We start from the raw sequence: 23495 nt of genomic DNA, 5'->3' as shown, positions 1-23495 counted from the left end.
CGAACATTTCCTGCAAATGGGTCAGATGGTCCTCTGCGCGCAGGGACTTAACTAGCATGTCATCAATATAAACTTTCATTGATTTACCTATTTGTTCTTCGAACATTTTATTTACTAGGTGTTGGTAAGTAGCCCCCGCATTTTTAGCCCGAAGGCATCACATTATAACAATATGTTCCATATTTGGTGACAAATGAAGTCTTTTCCTGGTCCTCCGGGTTCATCCGGATTTGATTATACCCGAAATAGGCATCGAGAAAAGTGAGGATCTCGTGACCGTCCATGGCATCGATCATGCGATCGATGTTGGGTAGCGGAAAAGAATCTTTGGGGCAAGTTTTGTTTAAATCCTTATAGTCCACGCACATTCTAAGTTTGTTTCTTTTTTTAGGCACTACAACTATATTGGCTAAACATTCGGGATATTTCACCTCCCGAATGGATCCTATCTTGAGAAGTTTGGTTACTTCGTCTTTTATGAATGCGTGTTTTACCTCGGACTGGGGCCTTCTCTTTTGCTTCACCGGTCTGAACTTAGGGTCCAAGCTTAGCCGATGCGTCGTTATGTCGGTGGAATCCATGTTATATCTAAATGGGACCAGGAAAAACAATCAATGTTATCGATAAGAAATTGAACAAATTTTTTCCTAAGTTCGGGGCTCAACCCCATTTCCAAGTATACCTTTCGTTCGGGCCAGTGCTCGATTAGTGTGACTTGCTCTAATTCCTCAATTATTGATTTGGTGGCATCGGAGTCATCGGGAATCATGAAGGATCGAGGGACCCTCTGATCATCATCTTCTTCGATCATCTGGTTATCTGGTTGGGTTGAAGCCAATGTCTGTGATTGCTATTTGGTGTCTCGTTCTCCTTCTGAGCCCGATCCCTTTACTGACGAAGGCGAGGATATTGGTTTCGCTTCCTCGATGACGAACATTTCTTTTGTGGCTGGTTGTTCTCCGTACACTGTTTTGACTCCTCTCGATGTTTGGAATTTGAGGACCTGGTGTAGGGTTGAAGGTACAACTCTCATGTTGTGGATCCATGGCCTTCCGAAAAGGGCGTTGTACCTCATGTCACCTTCGATCACGTGAAACTTTATTTCCTGGATGGTTCCAGCCACGTTTATTAGTAGAATTATATCGCCTTTTATGGTTTCACATGCCATATTGAATCCGTTTAGAACCAGGGTTGCGGGTACGATCTGGTCCCGCAGGCCGAGCTGCTCTACGACCTTCAATCTGATAATGTTGGCCAAGCTACCTGGATCAATCAACACACGCTTAACTTTAGTTTTATTCATGAGTACGGATATTACCAGTGCATCGTTATGAGGTTGTACAACCCCCTTTGCATCTTCATCATTGAAGGACAAAGTTCCTATGGGTGTGTAATCCCGAGTTCGAGATCGCTTTTCTCTCACAATCGATATTTTAGTGCGTTTAAGCACTGGTCCCTGAGGGGTATCGGCACCACCGATGATCATATGAATGACGTTATGTGGCTCTTCCTGCTCATTTTGCTTGCCGAAATCCCTGTTTTTAAAATGGTTCCTCGCCCTATCGCTCAAAAATTCCCGAAGGTGGCCCTTGTTAAATAACCGGGCTACTTCCTCTCTTAGTTGCCTGCAATCTTCTGTTCGTTGGCCATAGGTGCAATGATATTCGCCCATTTGATTGGGATTCCTTTTGGGCAGGATTGGTCTACATGGGTCGAGGCCATTTAGTGTCTTTGATGCGTCCGATAGCCGACACGATGGCGGATGCATCAACGCTAAAGTTATATTCCGATAACTGAGGTGCTTCGATAGGATCGTCATATTTATCAAAGTCGCTCTTGCTCATAAGTCCTAGAGAATTTTGCCCTAGATCAATCCTTCGATTGTTCCGAGCGGTGTTACGTGTTGAACCGTTATTCATCCAATCTGCGACGTACGGTTGATATCGATCTCTGTTCGACCTTTGTTCTCTGTAGATCTCCCTTTGGTTTTTAGTAGCTGTCCTGTTCTGATGCATGGGTCCAAACGGAGCTCCCAACTGGCCATCTTCGACCCTAATTTTTGACTGATATCGGTTGTGTATATCTGCCCAAGTTATTGCTGGATACTTGATCAAATTTTGCTTCAGCCGACGTGATGCTATCGAACTTTGCTCATTCAGCCCTTGGGTGAAAGCTTGGACGGCCCAATCGTCTGTGACCGGTGGCAATTTCATGCGTTCCATTTGAAATCGGGATACGAATTCCCTCAGCATTTCATTACCCCTTTGCTTTGCTTTGAAGAGGTCTGATTTCCTTGTTGCAACTTTTATGGCACCAGCATGTGCCTTTACGAATGAATCTGCTAACATGGCAAAAGAATCGATGGAATTTGGCGGCAGATTATGTTACCAGATCATCGCTCCCTTCGAGAGGGTCTCCCCGAACTTTTTCAACAACACAGATTCGATCTCATCGTCCTCCAAATCGTTATCCTTGATGGCACATGTGTAAGAGGTGACGTGTTCGTTAGGATCAGTCGTACCGTTATATTTGGGAATTTCGGGCATACGAAATTTTTTGGGGACTGGTTTTAGGGCCGCACTCGAGGGAAAAGGCTTTTGTATGAATTTTTTCGAATCCAGCCCTTTTATCATTAGTGGAGCTCCGGGGATTTGATCGACCCTGGCATTGTATGTTTCCACTCTCTTGTTGTTGGCTTCGACTCATTTTGTGAGTTCCTCGAGCAATTTAGTAATTTCGGGAGTGGTCCCCGGTTCTTGCTCGTTTGATTTCACTATGGCGGGCTCCGTTCTGGGGATGATTTTTCGAAGCGGATTGGGATCTGGCCTGCTTTGTATATGAGTTTGCCTCTGCAACTGAGCTATTGCTACTTGTTGGGCTTGTAACATCTCGAAGATCATACGTAAGCTGGCTCCGATTTCCCCCACGTTAGGGTGTCTCTAGCTACGGATCGAGTACCGCCCTGAATGCTTTTTACGGTTTGGAACGCTGGTTTGCCTCAAGAGCCACTTGCAAGTTGACATCTAACGGTACTTCGGCTCGAATTTTGGGTACTTCGATTCGAGCCTCAGTGCCATCGTCAAGTGGCCTTTCGGCCCCGGGTACCAAGTTGTTGGTTTCATCTTGAAGGTCGGCTTCGTGATCGATAGGTAAAGCCATTCCTGATTGGAAGTTGTGAACTGGTGTGCACTGCAGATTTATATCAAATAATCACTGTTATCCTTAGCCCCAAAGTGGGCGCCAAACTGTTTACCCGAAAAATTGGATAACATTAAATTTGTATATGGTTCTAAGGATATGTGATACAATTTAATATAAATATTATAGAGAGATAGAAATATGTGTATTCTTGACTATGATAATGAGAATAGTGAGCAAAAAGAATGAATAAAATAAAGCAAAACAAGCACAAGGAGATATCTTTTAATATGAGAAGTGATCTCCTGTTACAGTGTATTTTTTTTTTTATGCTTACAAGGATTCCCCCTTTTATAATAGAGGGATCCTACTTTATGTATAATAAAATAAAGCATATAGTGGAGGACCCATGATGAATTGTCTTTTGCTTGATTCCCGCCAAGATTCTCTCCCTTAGTGCGGTTGTAACGGCTCTTGTCTGTGAGCTCGATACTGGCTCGAACTCGTTATTGGGTCGAGCCCTCGGTTTTGGCTTGAGTTCGACCTTCAGGTTGGGCATAGCACATTTTCGACCTCGAAGCAATGCCTTGCAGATCGATTTGGTCATGGGCTCGAGAAACTATCGAGCCGACTCCTCGATCAGCCTTCGGACTCAAGGCTCGTTTGTACTGTCTTCGGAACTCATCCCAAAATCTCACTCCGGTTGCTTACCATTCGAACTCGATCGAACGTAGGAAGACCGAAATCTATTTCGACCGTATACACCTAGATATTAAAAGAGTTAAGGATTACTAAACGTTCTAGTGCATTGTAAATTCTTATAACAAAACTTGGTGTAAAAATTCATCTATCAACACATATAACTTAATTTGTTAAAATAGCGAGTGATATTGAGTACTCTGGTGATTGAACTTAAAGAAGCCGCAAGTTGCAGACTTTTTAACTTTGGTGTAATATGAAGCACATACTATAAATCATTGTATAAAGGTAAATTATTTTCAAAAAGAGAAATAGATCAATTTTTTTGGCACGTACTACTAAAAAAAGAAATAGATTAATTGAAAGAGTGGGAGATGTTACTAATAATCATAAATAGGAAGGAATATTTTCAACCAAGCATCTTTTCTTTGCATTGCTGGAACAAAGTAGCAGTCATGATTAAGAAGAAAAGGGAGATAATTAAAAGAATCCTAAGTCGGCCCCCTAGATAAAATTTTACTGTCGTTTTCACTTCATCATTAAGCAAATATGTTACTGTTTTGATGCGAAAACATGTTATTTAATCATTCATTTCTTGATCCTAGTCATTCTTGTACAATCAGAGTCTTACAATGGGTAGTAAAAACTTCTGCTTTTGCTTCCCAAATCGTAAGAGCAGCAAAACTAAGCAAGATGGGTCTTCGCATTCAAAATCAGGTCAGAAAATTAGAGGTATGGATGCCATATCAGCTGACAGTCGTGCCAATGATAGTAACCACGGCGGAGTCACCACCAATCCTGGTGGCAACGACGCGGGAGCAGCGGCAGCTGCGGTCATCGCCACCTCCCATATATCTGACATGGATGGCAGTTCTCACGGTGGGGGTGGCGGCCACGGTGGTGCAGATGGCGGTGGAGGAGGAGAATAGAACCTGGAACTTGGAGCGTTGAGGTTAAGGAAATAAATACATTTTTTCAGACATTTTCTGGTTTGATTTGTGTGATTTTATTGGGATAAGTGGACAAATAGCCAATTTTAGGGATATTATTTAGAAATTAATAAGTACTTATTTTGTTCTGAAATTATAAATTGAAAATCTTAACTTCGGGATAATTCTGGATATTTTTATCCTTAAAAAACTGAAATTCATAATATTTTAGCAACCCCGATTATCTATTGTCATTTCTACATTTTATTTGTGTGATCGTTGTGTGGCAGCCACCGTTAAGTATCTGGTGGCATCAGTTGTTTTAGCCGGTGGGTCTTGGTTGTATGTGCGATTTTGGATATGGAAGTGAAAAGAAAATTTATGATTACTAATATTTGCTGATATTTTGAAATACATATGCCCGCACAGTATATAGTATAGTATAGTATCAAGTTAATTATGCCCCCGTAGTAAAATTTATGATTACTAAAATTTAATATCACAAGATTATCTTTGATCAAATTTTCGCTGGTTAGGTAATTTAGGCAAGAAAATTATGTAACGTTTTTAATTGCATCTTGAACTATATCTACCCTTTCAAGACTTTTTAAAAGAGGGCCATCATCAAACAAAATTAAATGTGACATGGTAGTATTTGTTAAATTTTTATTACAATTTACAAGCGAGTTCCTATCAACAAATACTATTTGTCGATGCATAAAGAATTGAAAACATTAATTTTGAAACTTACATCCCAATTTTGGAATCATTAAAACCATATAATTTGATCTCTACCATGCTTCTATAAGAATAATTAAGGGGAAAAAATGGAAATAGCCAGCCCGTTAGTGTTTACACCTCCACCTAGCCCTAAAACTAGTCAATAAAAAATTAACCCTAAAATGGTATAGCCATCAATTAGATCCTGATAAAATCCCTGTACAACAACAAATAAGGCGAAATATTGCTCACGAAATGAATAGTGAACCGAAGATAGACCAATTAACTGGGAAATGGGGAGTGGGACCTAGCCCTGTTATTTGCCTTTTTTTGGCATGGATAATTTAAATATAACACTGTTTAATTCATGTGAGTAGGATTAACTTGTAAGTTGTTATCATGTAATCAGAAAGTCACAGGTTCGAGCCGTGGAAATAACCTCTTGCAGAAATGCAGGGTAACACTGCGTATAATAGACCCTTGTGGTCCGGCCCTTCCACGAATCCCGCATATAGCGGGAGCTTAGTGTACCAGACTGCCATCTACTGTTTGATTAATGTATAACGATGTATAAATTAAAGTTCAATCGAGCTTATTCATTATTCACTGATATTGAATAGTGAATGCATAATATATGTGTAACTTTATAGAATTGGTAGAATAGGTGTATAAATGATATATATATATATATATATATATATATATATATATATATATATATATATATGAATCATTTATGTATAAAAACGACTATTGCACTGCTATGTAAAAAAAATATTTTTTTTGTCTGTATGTATAATGTGTTTAACTTTGTAAACTTGTTGTATGATATTACTATTCTATATATGGCATAGAGGATGAGGGGAGAGGGAACGAAATTCTAGTGAGAGAAAAAGGAGGAACGAAATAGAGAATCGGTACTGTATCTTCTACATTCCCTTATATTAGGGAATTTTAAGTAATTCCTATAATTTTGCCTAACTACGTAATTGGCTAAAACCAATAATACATATGTGGACAACGGTTAAAATGAGTTATAAAAATTAAAGAGGTTTATTTTAAGTTTATTGCTAATATGGGCTATTAATCCAATTAATTATTCAATTACGGTTAATTATTCAATTAACATTGGTACTAATTTCACATGCCAGAATTTAGGAACATCTTTATCCGTAAATAAGACCCAAAGGGGCCGTTTAGTTGCATGAATTACCGGTTATTCTAGAATGAAAATTGAGATTAAATTTGTTCAATATTTTGTTTTAAATATTTCCCACACACATCATGAGCTTAGCGCATCGGTCCTTCCATTTTTTTTTTTTGAATATTAGCTAAAATTAAAATTAAAATTATTAGATTAACTATAAGATAAAAAAGTATAATTATCTGTCTGTTATGAAATACTACTCAAAGTAATAATATAAAACAAGGAAAACCAAGATAAGAGATATAGAGAAAAAGAGGGGAGAGATTCTTATTTCTTCCATGTATTCAAGTATTTTTTTAAGCATATACAATATCACTTCCGATCCTCTATTTATAGCTCATAGAGGTATACCAAATAATACCATAAATATGTCATTGAACATGTCATTAAGTATTTGAGATCATGGAGGAAGATCATGAAGGAGGTTATGGAGTTACAATCATAACTCCATAAGTATTAAAGTAGTGGGAGTTACGGAGATAACCGAGAAGAGTAAACATCCACCATAATATTTTTAACACTCCCCCTTGGATGTCCATAAATAATGTGACTCATTAAAACCTTACTAGGAAAAAATTCAGTGGGAAAAAAAGTTATAGTGAAGGAAAAAGAGTACACATATCTAGTAATATATTGCTCATTGCCTCATTAAAAACCTTGATAGAAAAAATTCAGTGGGATAAAACCTTAGCTAAGGAAAAAGAGTATAACATATATTTGCCTCCCCTGATAAAAACATCAATTTATTTCTCCGAGATGACGTATTCCGATCGTGTATACCAATGTCACGACCTGAAATTCCTACCTTCAGGACCGTGATGGCGCATAGCATTTCACTTGGTAGGCAAACCAACGTTAAAATAATCTTAACCATTTTTAAACAAATCAAATTAAACGGAAGTCAATTACTGAAATAAAGTGCGGAAGACCATAACAATCGAATCATCCAAATACATCCACGAATCTGGTGTCACAAGTACACGGGCTACTAGAATAATACAAATAAAGGTCTGAATAAAATTCAAGTTGTTTGAAAGATAATATACGGCTAAGATAAGATATAAGGGGATTTCGAAACTGCGGATGCTGTGCAGTTATACCTCAAGTCTCTTCTGGGTAGCTGAATCCGAGCAAGTCTATGGAATGCTGCTGGGACCAACTCCAAAATCTACAAAAGAAGTGCAGTATGAGTACAACCGACCCTATGTACTCCGTAAGTGTCGAGCCTAACCTCGACGAAGTAGTGACGAGGTTATGACAAGACACATGAGTAAACAACTTGTACAAGTATATACAAATACGAAACAACAATAATACAATAATTAACAATTTATAATTTTTGGGAGGAAACATGCGAAGGGGAATGATATAAAAATTTCAGCAGGAGAAGTGTCACGTAGCAGCCAGTTAACTCTTCAACAATAAAATAAGTAGCTGATAATATGAAAATGGCACGGCACCACCCATCGTGCTTTTACTCTCATTCTTCCCATAAAATAATAAATAATTAATATGAATGGCACGACATCACCCTTCGTGCTTTAACTCTCTTTTAAATAGCACGGCATTACCCTTCGTGCTTTAACTTTATGAATAAATAATTTAAATGGCACGACATCACCCTTGGTGTTTTAACTCTCTTTCTCACTTCATAAATCCATAAATAATAATGTGAAAATGGCACGATATTACCCTTCATGTTTTTACACTCTTTCTCACCACGACAATGATAGTATAAATGATAAAAAAAAAATGGCACGGCATCACCCTTCGTGATTTTACACTCTTCCACAATATTCAACAATAATTAAATTAATAAAAATTTCATGATTAATGATCAAATAATAAACAATAAACTTAAGCAGAAATATCTGAATTAATAAGTAATTATTCACAATGAACAAATTCCTCCCGCATGCTTTGACTCAACCACAACACATAAATACTCGTCACCTCACATATACGTTGTATCCGCATATTAAATCACGTAACAAATAGACAAACAAGTCCTACTCCCTCAAGTCAAGGTTAACCGCAACACTTACCTCGATTTGCAGCCAACTAAATATTTCAATACACCTTTGCCTCGAGAATTAATGTCCGAAAGCTTCAAATCTAGTCACAAATAATTTAATATACTCAACACAAATCGTAGGAATTAATTCCATATGAAATTACTAATTTTTCGAATTAAAATCCGAAATACATCTCAAAATCCACAGTGGGGACCACGTCTCAAATCTAGAAAAAACTTATGAAATCCGAACAGCCACTCTGAGACGAGTCCACCCATACAAAAGTTATGAAATTCCCATGTCAAATGGACCTTCAAATCCTTAATTTTTTATTTTTGGAAAGTTTTACAAAAATTCTAATTTTTTTCCATTTAAATCCGAAATAAATGATGAATATAGACATGGATTTATGAAATATAATCACTTTCAGTTATAGGACACTTACTCAAGTCAAAGTCGTGAAAACCCCCTTTGGAATCGCCTAAATCCGAGACTCAAAAACTCAAAAATGAACAAAAATGACAACTTCCGAATTTATGGGTTCTGTCGAATTTTTTTCGCAAATGCGGACAAATATCCGCATTTGCGGACTCACATCTGCGAGAAAGGCTCGCATTTGAGGAACATGGCTTCCAAGCAGAGGGTCGCATCTGCGGACTTTCACGTCGCAGAAGCGACTGCGCAGATGCGTGAAGGGAACCGCAGAAGCGCGAAAGATCGCATCTACGATCTTGGCACCACAGAAGCGGGCATCACACATGCGTCCCAAGCTTCGCAGAAGCGAAGCTTCTCTCCTGGCCTCAAAGTCGCAAAAACGACATTGCCTCCGCAGAAGTGATCACGCACCTGCGGCCAAAATTGTGCATGTGCGACACACCAGAACTAGACCTGCAATTGTTTTTACAAATATGGTTTGAAACTCGTCTGAAACTCATCCGAACCCCTCGGGACCTCGTCCAATTATACCAAACCAGTCTCGTTACATAATACGAATTTACTCGAGGTCTCAAATCACATCAAATAACATCAAAATTATAATTCACACCTCGATTCGAACTTTTGAGTTTCAAACTTTTTATTTTACAAAACCCGTGCCGAAACGTATTAAACGAATCCGGAATGACTTCAAATTTGGCGTACAAGTCATAAATGATATAACGGAGCTAATCCAACTCTCAGAATCTCAATCCGAACCCGATATCGATAAAGTCAAATTCGCGGTCAAAATTTGGATTCTTTAAGCTTTCAAACTTCTATTTTTCAATAAATAGCGATAACTCATGTTAGGAACCTCCGAATTAAATTTCGGGCATACGCCCAAGTCCCAAATCATAATATGGACCTACCGGAACTGTCAAAATACTGATCCGGGTCAGTTTGCTCAAAATGTTATCCGAAGTCAACTCAAATGAGTTTTGAAGCACTATTTCACATTTTAATTAATTTTTCACATAAAACTTAACGAAAATAATTTACGGACTACGCACGCAAGTTGAGAAAAGCTGAATGGTACTATTTGAGGTTTAAGAATATAGAAATAATTATTAAATTTAAAGATAACCTATCGGGTCATCACAACCAACTTCTCAAATGTTGAGGTTGCTCATGCTTCATTGAACCGAACTACCAACTTATCAAGCGAATAATTTATTGAACACCTATTTCACCATTTGATGAAGATTGTATCTGATAAAGAACTTTGATGATATATATGTTTTATTCTGTCTCTTTAATTATGTCCTTCTTTCAATTGAGACAAGCAAATATCATCATCTTAACTATTATTGGAATCTTCTCTTCAAAGAAAAGTCACATGTCTGTTATGTGTTGAGTTACTTGCTTTATCAGTTACTAGTATATTAACCTGACTTAAATAAGTATCAATAATTGGCTGCTTTGTAAAATTATAATATGACAATACCCTCACATACAAATAGATTGTTTGAAGAACGAACTTCAGAAAATGTCTGCATTTGCATAACCAACAAAACCTTGACAACATTTGTTAGAATAAACAAATCTATATCAAGGATTCCTTTGCAATATAATCCTAATAGTATTCCAATATCTTCATATAGGAATAAAACTATATCTTGCTAGCTTATTGTTATAATCATGGTCCTAGTAAGATACATTAGCGCACCAATTGCAATAGACACAAGAATAAATTATGTACGTCGCGATTGCTCTAATCCACACAAGGATTTGTTGAAGCTTTATTTAATAAATTTCTTGAAAACCTTAATATGCTTCAGAACAATTTAAATCCTTCAAGAATTTTTATTATACGCATATCAAATATATTGTCAGACCAAAACCTGAAATGACTATATCCACCACAAGAGAACATGTCTCCATATAATCAATGTCAGGATATTTACAAATCTTCTTGTGATACAAGTCGTCTTTATGTCTATCAACTTTATTTTTATTTAAGTTTTTGCATAAGAATACATTTATACCTCCATTGTCTTTATAATTTAAGGTGTTGGGACTATCCGTGCAACTTCACATTTTTCAGGTGAAGTCGGTTTTATTGCGATTTTTTTCATTTTGGCCAATCATTTATCTAGCCATATTCCATGACAGATTTGAACTCAAGATTCTCATCAATATTAATAATACTGAGCGCTACATTATATTAACAATATCGTCGACGATCATTTTGCATTAGTTCTATGATCACTCAATAAAGACATAACTTATTGAGATCTCATTATTTTCAGATACCTGAGCATCTTCATGAGGTCTTATAAAGTGTTATATCATGGTGCTCTTATAAATCACTAGCCTCTTTATTATGACCATCTTGAACATTTGCTCCTCTCCTTCTTCAAGGAGCTTTATCTTTGGAACCAATTAGTCTACTACGCTTTATGCGTGCCATAAACTCTGTCCACCATGGACGTTATTCTCTTTGGAGCATTAGCAGCTGAATATGACATTTAACTTTGGGTCAGTAAATGCTCCTGGCAATATTTTACAAATAAATTATCACTTGAACTTTAAGTTCACATTTTCTTTTAAGAGTATCTAGATGTATTCATAATAATTCATTCGAGGTATCACTTTTCAGCTGTCCATTTTCTCCCCCCTAATGTTAGGATCACCAACACATATCCCCAACCTTCTTTGGAGACTCATCTTTATGTATTGTGGTGGAGCAATTAAATCATATAGCACATTCATATTTCTAGATGGAAATTATTTGGCCTATGAGTCTGAACCAATTGTGATAGGGAGAATTTATCATAACTTATTGGGCAGATGCGTACAAGTTCTGTTGTCTATTAAATAATACATCACATACCAAATTTTGTTTTTGGGAGTTTTGTTCTCATAACCAATGGGTTAGCTATAATTGGAGACATACAATTTCTGCTAAACCAACTTGAATTTAAATCAGTATTATCAAGATAAATCATCATATTTTATATTCTAGAACTGTGTTCTAATAATTTGACCAAGCAACCTTACAAAATTCAAACTACAAGTTGATAACACATGCACATGTGACCATAGAATGGATGCATCTATTAAAATTATATAATAGTAAACAGTCCACATGGCATGTGACTGGGCCCATATATTTATCACCTTTTATTCGTTCTAAAAATCAAGGGATTTAACTCAACCTTAACTGGTATATCATGAGAATAAGCAACATAAGAGAATTCTTGAAGAATCTTCTATTTCTTCAATATATGCCAATGTGAATTCTTAATTAATTTTCGCATCATAATTGAACCAGGATCGCCAACCGGTCATGCCTATTGATACTTGTTTCAGTAAACCTCAAGTTTATTTGTGGCATGTGATTCCATCATCATGCTTGTACTTGTGTAGTACAAATAGAAGGACAGTCGAGTAGCCTTTCATATTTACCGGTATGATTATAGTAATATGAAGATATTCAATCTTCCTTTCATTTATAGTCTCAATATGCCAACCACTTTGGCTAATATATTTGAAACTCAAAAAGCTTATTTTGATACTTACTACAATATCAATGTTATAAATACTTTCATTCATCCCGGTAGTAAAAAAATTATTCTTCCGGAGCTCTTAATTAATTTTGTACTACAAGATGTTTTGTCACACCATTCATATGGTGAATGTCTCATTCACGGAGAAAATCATATCATAATTGTCATGGTCAAAATCTTCATAAGCAAAATCATTTCTTACTTTAATTATGCCTTTAATAACTTTTTATAAGGCATGGCAAAATATTCTTTGGCGTAGCACATGTATGCAACAGATGATGTAACCGCACAATAATATTCATTATCTTTCTTTCTCTCAAACCCATGCATAAGCACATTCTTATGAATAATTTGTATCACATATATATTTTCACATTCACTTTCAGGAATGAGTATACATTTACAATGCGTATCACAAGTCATATTTTTAAGGAATGAACCATAATTATCTGAACGTGCCTCGTATTTACAAGCCACGTTAATACATATTTCCTTACCTTTGAAGGATTATTGTGAGAACCCTTAGTGTTCTCCTTTTTACAATTACCATAATGATGAGTATTATTATTTTTATCCTTGACACACTCACGCTCATTGGTCAACTACTTATCTTCATTTAGACTTATTATGCACCGCTATCACATTCACTTCAAGAATGGAGAAAATCAAGTGGGACATGCTTCATGTTTTTTCATGAAAAATATATTATTTTTCTTTAGTCATCATTATATCATCAATATGGTGCATTGGGACTCAAACCCAATACCTTTGGACTCAAACCCAACTCTATCATGGTGCACCAGGACTCAAACCCGATGTCTTACTCTCATGGTGCGTTAGGACTTGAACCCACCATCTTACCCTCAGTTAATGGCATAATTGTAACGACCCAACCGTCCGTTTTACTTTTTAGATACCCGTTCCCCTAATTAACACACCTCATATGTGCGCTTATTATTTTATGACTTGCGGGGATGGTTAGTTCGGGTTTGGAAGGGTTCTGATTGAAATCAGAACACTTAGTTCCTTAATAGTGGCTTAAAATGGTTAAGTTTGACTTGAGTCAATGTTTTGAGTAAACGACCTCAGAACCGGAATTTGACGGTTCCAATAGGTCCGTATGATAATTTTGGACTTGGGCGCATGTTCGAATCGGGTCTCGAATTACACGGGAGCATTTCGACACTTAATATTGAAAGTTGGCGCATTGAATGTTTTCAAGTTCTTTAAGTTTGGTTTGGAGTAAGTTTTGGTGTCATCGAGGTCTGTTTGTGATTCCGAGCCTGGAATAATTCTGTATAGTGATTTAAGACTTGCACGCAAAATTTGGTGTCATTCCGAGTAGTTTAAGTATGATTCGGCATGTTCAGAGTAAGTTGGAAGAACTTGAAGTTCATAAGTTCATTCGATTTGGTTTTGGGGTGTGATTCTTAGTTTTGATGTTGTTTCATGCGTTCCGAGGGTTCGAGTTAGTCCGTTTTATGTTTACGAACTTGTTGATATGTTTGGTCGAGACCCCGGAGCCCCCGTGTAGAATTCAGAGGGTCGACGGAGCTCAATTGCTCTTTGGAGAAGAGCTGAAGGGGAGCTAGCGAGGTCCGCAGAAGCAAAACATTTTTCAGTAAAAGTGAACTCACTTCTGCGATGGAGGGTCCGCGGGTGCGGAGGGAGGCAGTTTGGCCAGGGTCGCAGATGCGCGAGGCGAACCGCAAAAGCGGGCTCGTAGATGCGGGACTTAGCCGCAGGTGCGAATCGTGGGTCACGCGTGTTCCGTAGATGCGGACAAGCAACCGCAGGAGAGGCCCCACAGAAGCAACGATTCTTCAACATGTGAGACAATCGCTGGGGCAGTGAGGTTCATTTAATATTGGGACTTAGGCTTTTTGGTTTATTACTTTCATTTGTTTGGCGGTTTTAGAGCTCTTTGAAGTGGGGTTTTCACCTAGCATTTTGATGTAAGTAATTTCTAAACAATATGAGTTTAATACATGCATTTTGGGTAGATTCTTAACCTATAAATTGGAAAAATTATGTGTTTAGTTGAAAAACCTAAGTTTTGATAAAAATGGGATTTAACCACGAAAATGGTTATTGAATTGGGTAAAAATTATATATTTGAGTTCGTGAGGTTATGAGTAACATTTATCTTCGAAAATTTTTGGAATCCGGGCATGTGGGCCTGAGGGTGAATTTTAAGAATCTTCCAATTTGGGTTGGGTAATTACTCTAACAACTAAATTATGAACTTATGAGTGTATATTGATTAATTTTTATATAATATTTGGCTAGCTTTGGATTTGTTCGGCACCGAGTTGAGACTTTGGAGTGAATCCGTGGGCCAGAAAGTGAGCTTTGAGACGAAGTAAGTCTCTTGTCTAACCTTGTAAGAGGGAATTTACCCCATATATATTTTAAATTGCTATTTTTTTCTAATTGTGGGGGCTATGTACACACAATATGACGAGACTCCATGTGTAGCTACTAATCATGCTTAAGTTCGGGTAGTTTTAGGACCTAAATCATGAAATACTTGTATTGTTTGCACTCTACTTGTTAATTTAAGTGCCTAAATTATATTGCAACTTGATAAAGGATTCATAAAGACCGAATTTCACTTACTTTGAGTTTTGACGGGTTACTTGACCGTTAATAGAAATTGCCTCCTTGTGTATTAGTCTTGTGATTGCTTTTAAATTGGATGTTCATAGATTATTCTCTCTTCTTGTGGAGCAGGTCGAACGCCTCGGCAGTATAATAGATGCATCTATGGTTCGTGTCACTCGACCCTCGGCATTGTACACATTATTCTGGATCGGGCCGTACGACCTCAGCATAAATCGTGCGTGAAAATGCTTGGAGCCCGATTGCACTTGATATTATATTTATGACTTAAGAGGTTATAATTTATTTATTGGCCCGAAATTGTTGGAGTTAGTATGTGTTAGTTGGAGATCTTTAAATTGACTATCAGTTAAAGAATTATTTATTCACTGCTTGCTATTGTGTTTTTATTATTATTCACATATTTCATGCCTATCTAGAATTCCTGTATTTTATTTATTGGCCCATAGTAAGTATCGATGTCGACTGCTCGTCACTACATCTTCGAGGTTCGATTGAATACTTACAGGGTATATGTTGTTTATGTACTCACGCTACACTTTTGCACTAATCGTGCAGGATCTGAGGCATATGCATCTAGCATTCATTCAGGCGTGCACCCCCGATACCCTGAGGCATAGTGATGCGATGCTCTCTAAATCTGTTCTGCAGCACCCGCAGTCTCTCTTTTATATTTACTTTCTGTCTATCTTATTTCAGACAGTAACATAGGTGTTTTGTATATTCTACTAGTTGCTCATACACTTGTGACATCGGGTCTTGGGAACATGCTAGTAGACATTTTATGGTTTTGAGTATTTATTTCACCGTATTTGCTCTTTCATTAGTTTACACATTACTTTATTAAATTTTCCGCTTCTTGTTTACTTAATTAATAAATAAAAATCAACTACTTCGAAAGTATTAAAAAGAAAATATATATAGCTCGTTTCCTGTTGACTTGCCTAGCGACGACGTTGGACGCCATCAAAGACTATAGGGAAAATTGGGTCGTTACCATTATAGGGCAAAGTGAGCCTTGAACCCATCGACAAGCTCTACCATGATGGATATCACTCTAGATCAATGGATTTACTTTAGCACCAAATCCTTCATTTTCTGTCTTGTTATTCATTTCTGTTTTATTACACCCATATACAAATAAGGAGGTGTCTGCCAAAGAGTACATCATATTAAGCATCTATATATATATATATATATATATATAAACTGTTAGCTGAAAGAAACAATCCAAGAAGAATATATTGTCTCTTAAAATAAAGAGTTACTAGTATTCTTACTTTATTATGTATCACAATGATTAGGTATAATCAATTTTCAGAAAGTTAACAAGAAGCAATAATATTTTGCTCGACAGTTTACATATTCCAATAGGCTAGCTAGCTATACAACATAATGATATCACTATTGCCAAGTTCCAGGAAAGTCACGTTACTTCTAATATTTTAAGCCTTTGCTTTTAAAGTCATTAGTTCATATAATTAGATGAAGAATTCAATGAAGGCAGTAAACAACACCAAGAAAATAATTGATTGGTTTAACAACTATTCTGATCAAACACATATATGTCCGTGAAACTAAAAGTCTATGAGGATATTCTACCAAAGTATATATTATTTCACAGTTTCTAATGGAACTAAGCTCCAAATTTAAATAAAGTAAAAATCGTACAAGATTTCCACAACTTATCACTTGGCAAAGCAGCAAAAGCATTTGTAGCTCCCATGGAAGGCTTTCATCTCTTATAGGAATCATAAGAAAGAATATATTCGTGCTGATAACATGTTGTGAAATATTGCTCAAAGTAATAATATAAAACAAAGAAAAACAAGATATGATATATAGAGAGAAAGAGGGGAGAAATTCTTATTTCTCTCATGTATTCAAGTGTATTTTTTCAAGCATATACAATATCACTTCTCATCCTCTATTTATAGTATTACATAGAGGTTGTATACGGTTAAAATCGGGCCCACCCGATTTTACTATTTGACCGAGATCGGGAGTTTGCATCGAAGGACGGCCTCGTAACGGAACATGCCATATCACGAGGATGAGGTACCGAGTTCAGAACCGAGGTACCTGTCGAGATCGAGGCTAGTAGCGATCGAAGCCAAATGAGACAGACATCGAGTAAGATCGAAGATAGCATAATAACAGAAAGGCAAGATATCCGTGGCTGGTCGAGGATCATGGCGTAAATCTCGGAACTGATCAAATCAGAAACGGTTAATTAGCTAAATCATGAGGTTTTCTTCTGTAATTAAAATCGTACCATAATTGGAATTCCCCTACTATATAAAGGGGGTTCTAATCATTTGTAACACATTGTGGACAGACACAAAAAGCAATATAATTCTCTTTCTCGTTCGCATCATTGTTCATCAGCGTGTTATACTTTCATAGTTCTTGCATCAACGAGTTCGAGGGTGTCTAAACTTGAGGGCTGAGTTTCAGTCTAATACTGGTTTGCTTTACATTATTGTTAATTTCTATTACTCATCCTCGCATTTATCAATTGGTATTAGGTAAAATCACGTGTCCTTAGAACTGTATTATAAGTTTAATTGTTATCCAATTTTAAGGGTAAACAGTTTGGCGCCCACCGTGTGGCTAAGGATAATAGTGATTGCTTAATACTGATTCCAATAACACACACTGCTTTACACTTGTTCTTGTAAGAATCTTTGTTTTCAGGATAAACATGTCAAACTCACAATCAGCACCTACACATGGTGACAACGACCTCAGATTTTATGGGAGAAATGACAATATAGCCTCCCTAGGGATCGAGGTGCCTCAGGCTGACCTCGAGGAAGCACCAATTGCAAATCTCGTCGATGTCAGTTCGCATGTCGCCTTAAACGCAAATTTGGGCGTTGATCCCGAAGGTAGCATACTCAGAGAAGTTTGATCAGGTGGTCGAGGTACGCATGGTGGAGTTAGCCTCCATTTGATATTCGAAATGTTACAGGCTCAACAAGTCTCTATAGCACAACTACAATATCAACATCGAACATCGAGTAGGATCGAACCAGAAGTCGTTCACAGGACTGAGCCTGTGCCAGAAAGGTCGAACGCCAACGAATCGGGGACTGACCCCGCCATTATAAAAATGTTCGAGGAGCTCACTAAACGGATTGAATCAGAAGAAAAGAAAATCGAGGCAAATGACCAAATACCAGGGGCACCGCCAATTCTAAAAGGTATAGATTCAAAGAAATTTGTACAGAAGCCTTTCCCTCCAAGTGCGGCTCTGAAACCCATTCCGATCCAAATGCCAGAAATTCCTAAGTACAATGGGACTACCGACCCTAATGAACATGTCACTTCTTATACATGCGCAATAAAGGGAAATGACTTAGAAGACGATGAGATTGAATCTGTTCTACTGAAGAAATTTGGAGAAACCTTATCAAAAGGAGCAATGATATGGTACCACAATTTACCGCCTAATTCTATCGATTCCTTCGCCATGCTTGCAAACTCCTTCATAAAGGCATATGTCGGTGCAATAAAGGTCGCAACTAGAAAATCGGATCTTTTCAAGGTGAAACAAAAAGACAACAAAATGTTGAGGGAATTCGTATCTCGGTTTCAGATGGAACACATGGAACTACCACCGGTCACAGACGATTAGGCTGTTCAGGCCTTTACTCAAGGTTTGAATGAACGAAGTTCGGTGGCATCACGACAGCTAAAGCAGAATTTAATTAAATATCCAGTGGTAACCTGGGCCGATGTATATAATCGGTACCAGTCGAAGATCAGGGTCGAGGATGATCAATTGGGGACCCCTTCCGATTCCGCTTATCCAAATAGGCCCGTCGGCAGAACTCAAAGGGATATCGACAGAGAACCCCGGTCAAGCAGAGATCGGTATCTACCATACAATGCAGATCGTAGAAACAACGGCCCAGGATGCAATCCCATCCGAAATAATAGAAGGAACGATCGAAGACAAAGCTCTCGAGAACTCATGAGTAAAAGTGGCTTCGATAAACATGTCAATCCCATAGAAGCACCACGATTGTCAGAATACAATTTCAGCATCGACGCATCAGGTATTGTGTCAGCCATTGGGAGAATCAAAGATACTATATGGCACAGACCCCTACAAACCGATCCATCCCAAAGGAACCCCAATCAAACATGAAAATACCATGGTACACATGGTCATAAAACCTAAAACTACAGACAACTAAAGGAGGAGGTGGCCCGTCTATTCAACGAGGGTCACCTTCGAGAATTCTTGAGCGACCAAGCTAAAAACCATTTCAGAGACTGAGACGCAAACAGGAAAAATGAGCAGGAAGAACCACAATACATGATTCACATGACCGTTGGTGGGGTCGATATTCCATAAGGGCCCGTGTTCAAACGCATTAAAGTATCAATCACCAGAGAAAAACGAACTCGAGACTATGTGCCAGAAGTCGCTTTATTATTCAATGATGAGGAAGCAGAAGGGATATCATAACCCCACAATGAAACTTTGGTAATCTCTGTCCTTGTGAATAAAATTCAAGTTAAACGTGTTTTAATTTATCCATGAAGTTCGGCCAATATTATTCGATTGAGGGTCGTGAAGCAGATCGGCCTACAAGATCAGATCGTATCCGCAGCTCGGATTCTCAATGGCTTTAACATGGCAAGCGAAACAACTAAAGGTGAAATCATCCTACCAGTAAATGTAGCCGGAACTATTCAAGAAACAAAGTTCCATGTGATCGAAGGCGATATGAGATACAACGCACTACTCGGAAGACCTTGGATTCACAATATGAGGGCAGTCCCCTCAACCCTTCACCAAATGCTGAAGTTCCCAACACCAGATGGAGTAAAAACGGTGTATGGGAAATAACATGCTGCCAAAGAGCTGTTCGCGGTCGATGAAGTGATACCGGTATTAGCGCCTTCGTCGACAAAAGGATCGGAGTCCAAAGGAAAATAGGAAGCTAAATAGCAAGCACAGCTACCAGCCTCGACTCAATCGGAGAAGCAGGGAACGGACGAGGACGATGACTATTGGATCCCTCGATTCTTCATAATCCCCGAGGATTCCGACCCCACCAAATCGATGATCGAGAAGCTGGAGCAAGTCGTACTGATCAAGCATCTACCTGATCGAAAGGTATACCTGGGTACGAGGTTAACCCCCGAGCTCAGGGAAAAACTCATTAAATTACTTATCAATAATATGGATTGTTTTGCTTGGTCCCATTTAGATATCACAGGGATCCCGCCAGAAATCGCTACGCATCGACTGAGCTTGGACCTGAAGTTTCGCCCGGTAAAACAAAAGAGAAGACCCCAGTCCGAGGTAAAACATGCATTCATCAAGGATGAGGTAACCAAACTTCTCAAAATAAGATCCATTCGGGAGGTAAAATATACCGAATGGTTAGAAAACATAGTCGTAGTCCCTAAAAAGGGAAATAAACTTAGAATGTGCGTAGACTATAAAGATTTAAACAAAGCATATCCTAAAGACTCTTTTCCTATGACGAATATCGATCACATGATCGATGCCACGCCCGGCCACGGGATCCTTAGTTTTTTCGATGCCTACTCCTGGTACAATCAAATACAAATGACCCCGGAGGATCAGGAAAAGACTTCGTTCATCACTAAGTACGACACCTATTATTATAATGTAATGCCGACAAGATCAAGGCGATCGAAGACATCACAGCCATGGATAATATTAAGGCCGTATAAAGATTGACAGGGCGCATAGCCGCCCTAGGCCGATTCATCTCGAGGTCTTCAGATAGAAGTCACAGGTTCTTCTCACTGCTCAAAAAGAACAATAATTTTGCATGGACTCCGGAATGCCAACAAGCATTGGAAGAACTAAAGCGGTACCTCTCGAGCCCGCCGCTGCTTCATACTCTGAAAGCGGACGAACAACTATACTTATACTTAGCAGTATCGAAAATCGCGGTAAGTGAGGTCCTAGTTCGAGAAGAGCAAGGTACGCAATTTCTTATTTACTATGTTATTCGAACTCTAGGTGAGGTCGAGACCCGGTATCCACACTTAAAAAAATTAGTGCTTGCCTTAATAAGCGCATCTAGGAAATTAATACCATATTTTCAGTGTCACTCGATCTGTGTGGTGACTACTTATCCCTTTCATAATATTTTACATAAACCCGAACTTTCGGGCCGATTGGCCAAATGGGCCGTCGAAATCAGTGGGTACGATATCGAGTATCGACCCCGAACAACCACAAGTCTCAAATCTTAGCGGACTTCGTGGCCGACTTTACATCAGCCCTCGTACCCGAGGTCTAAAAGGAACTATTATTAAAATCGGGTACATCATCGGGGGTGCGGACCCTCTTCATAGACGGCACTTCGAACGTGAAGGGGTCTAGGCTAGGCATCATTTTGAAGCCGCCCACGGGTAATACAATTAGACAAGCTATCAAAACTTCCAAGTTAACTAACAATGAGGCAGAGTATGAGGCCATGATTGCAGGTCTCGATCTAGTTAAAGGTTTGTGAGCAGAAGTCATCGAGGCCAAATATGACTCTCTGCTCGTAGTAAACCAAGTCAACAGAAATTTCGAGGTTCGAGAAGATCGAATGTAGAGGTACTTGGACAATTTAGAGGTGACTCTACATCGGTTTAAAGAATGGACCTTACAGCATGTGCCTCGAGAACAAAACAGCAAGGCCGATGCCCTTGCAAATTTGTGGTCATCAGTCGAAGATGGCGAGATTAGCTCGGGGACTGTCGTACAAATTTCAAGATCAGTAATCAAAGAAGGCCACGCCGAAATCAACTCCACAAGTCTGACTTAGGATTGGAGGAATAAATATATCGAGTACCTAAAGAACAGGAAGCTTCCATCGGATCCTAAAAAATCAAGGACTCTATGTACGAAGGCCGCACGATTCACATTGGCCGAAGATGGAACCCTATATAGAAGGATGTTCGATGGACCATTGGCAATATGTTTGGGACCAGTAGATACCGACTACGTCCTACGAGAAATCCATGAAGGCACCTGTGGAAATCATTCCGGTGCCGAATCATTGGTTCACAAAGTCATCAAAGCAGGATACTATTGAACCGATATGGAGAAGGATACAAAAAAGTTTGTTCAAAAGTGCGACAAATGTCAAAGGTATGCACCGATGATTCACCATCCCGGAGAGCAACTCCACTCAGTCTTATCCCCATGGCCATTCATGAAGTGGGGAATGGATATCATCGGCCCCAGGTAAAGCTAAATTTATTTTGTTTATGACTGACTATTTCTCTAAGTGGATTGAAGCACAGGCTTTCGAGAAAATTGGAGAGAAACAAGTCATAGATTTCATCTGGGACTACATTATATGCCGATTCGGGATGCCTGCCGACATCATATGAGACAATGGAAAGCAATTCGTCGGTGTTAAAGTGACAAAATTTCTCGAAGATCACAAAATAAAGAGGATCCTGTCGATGCCATATCATCCTAGTGGGAACAGACATGCCGAATTGACAAACAAAACCATCATTCAAAATCTAAAGAAAAGATTGAACGATGCTAAGGAAAAATGGAGAGAAATATTGCATGAAGTCCTTTGGGCGTATCGAACGACGTCAAAATCTAGTACGGGGGCAACACCGTTTTCTTTAGTATACGGCGCCGAAGCTCTGATTCCTGTTGAAGTCGGGAAATCCAGCGTCAGGTTTCGATGTGCAACGGAAGAGTCAAATCACGAAGCTATGAATACAAGCCTCGAATTGCTAGATGAAAAACGGGAAGCCGCCCTCGTTCGAATGGACGCACAGAAACAGCGAATCGAAAGGTACTACAATCGAAGAGACAATCTTCAACACTTCAAAATCATGGACTTGGTTCTCAGGAAGGTCACCCTCAATACTCGAGACCCAAACGAAGGAAAACTTGCTCCAAATTGGGAGAGACCATACCAGGTCCTCGATATCATCGGAAAAGGATCCTACAAACTTGGCATGGTGAACGACGAACAATTGCCAAACAATTGGAATATATCACTCCTCAAACGATATTACTTCTAAGGTACGACCTTCTCCATTTTCGTTTATCTTTTATACTAACCATTTGCAGGTGTTTAATCGAAGACATCAAAGGATTCTTCAAACCCAGAGTCCTTAGGTCTGAAAGCACGCATTGCACTCGTTTTCTCTTAGATCGGTT

This window comes from Nicotiana tomentosiformis, chromosome 2 (assembly GCF_000390325.3).
Source record: "Nicotiana tomentosiformis chromosome 2, ASM39032v3, whole genome shotgun sequence".
Taxonomy (NCBI): Eukaryota; Viridiplantae; Streptophyta; class Magnoliopsida; order Solanales; family Solanaceae; genus Nicotiana; species Nicotiana tomentosiformis.
The sequence above is the reverse complement of the archived record's forward strand: the minus strand, read 5'-3'. Positions refer to the sequence as shown.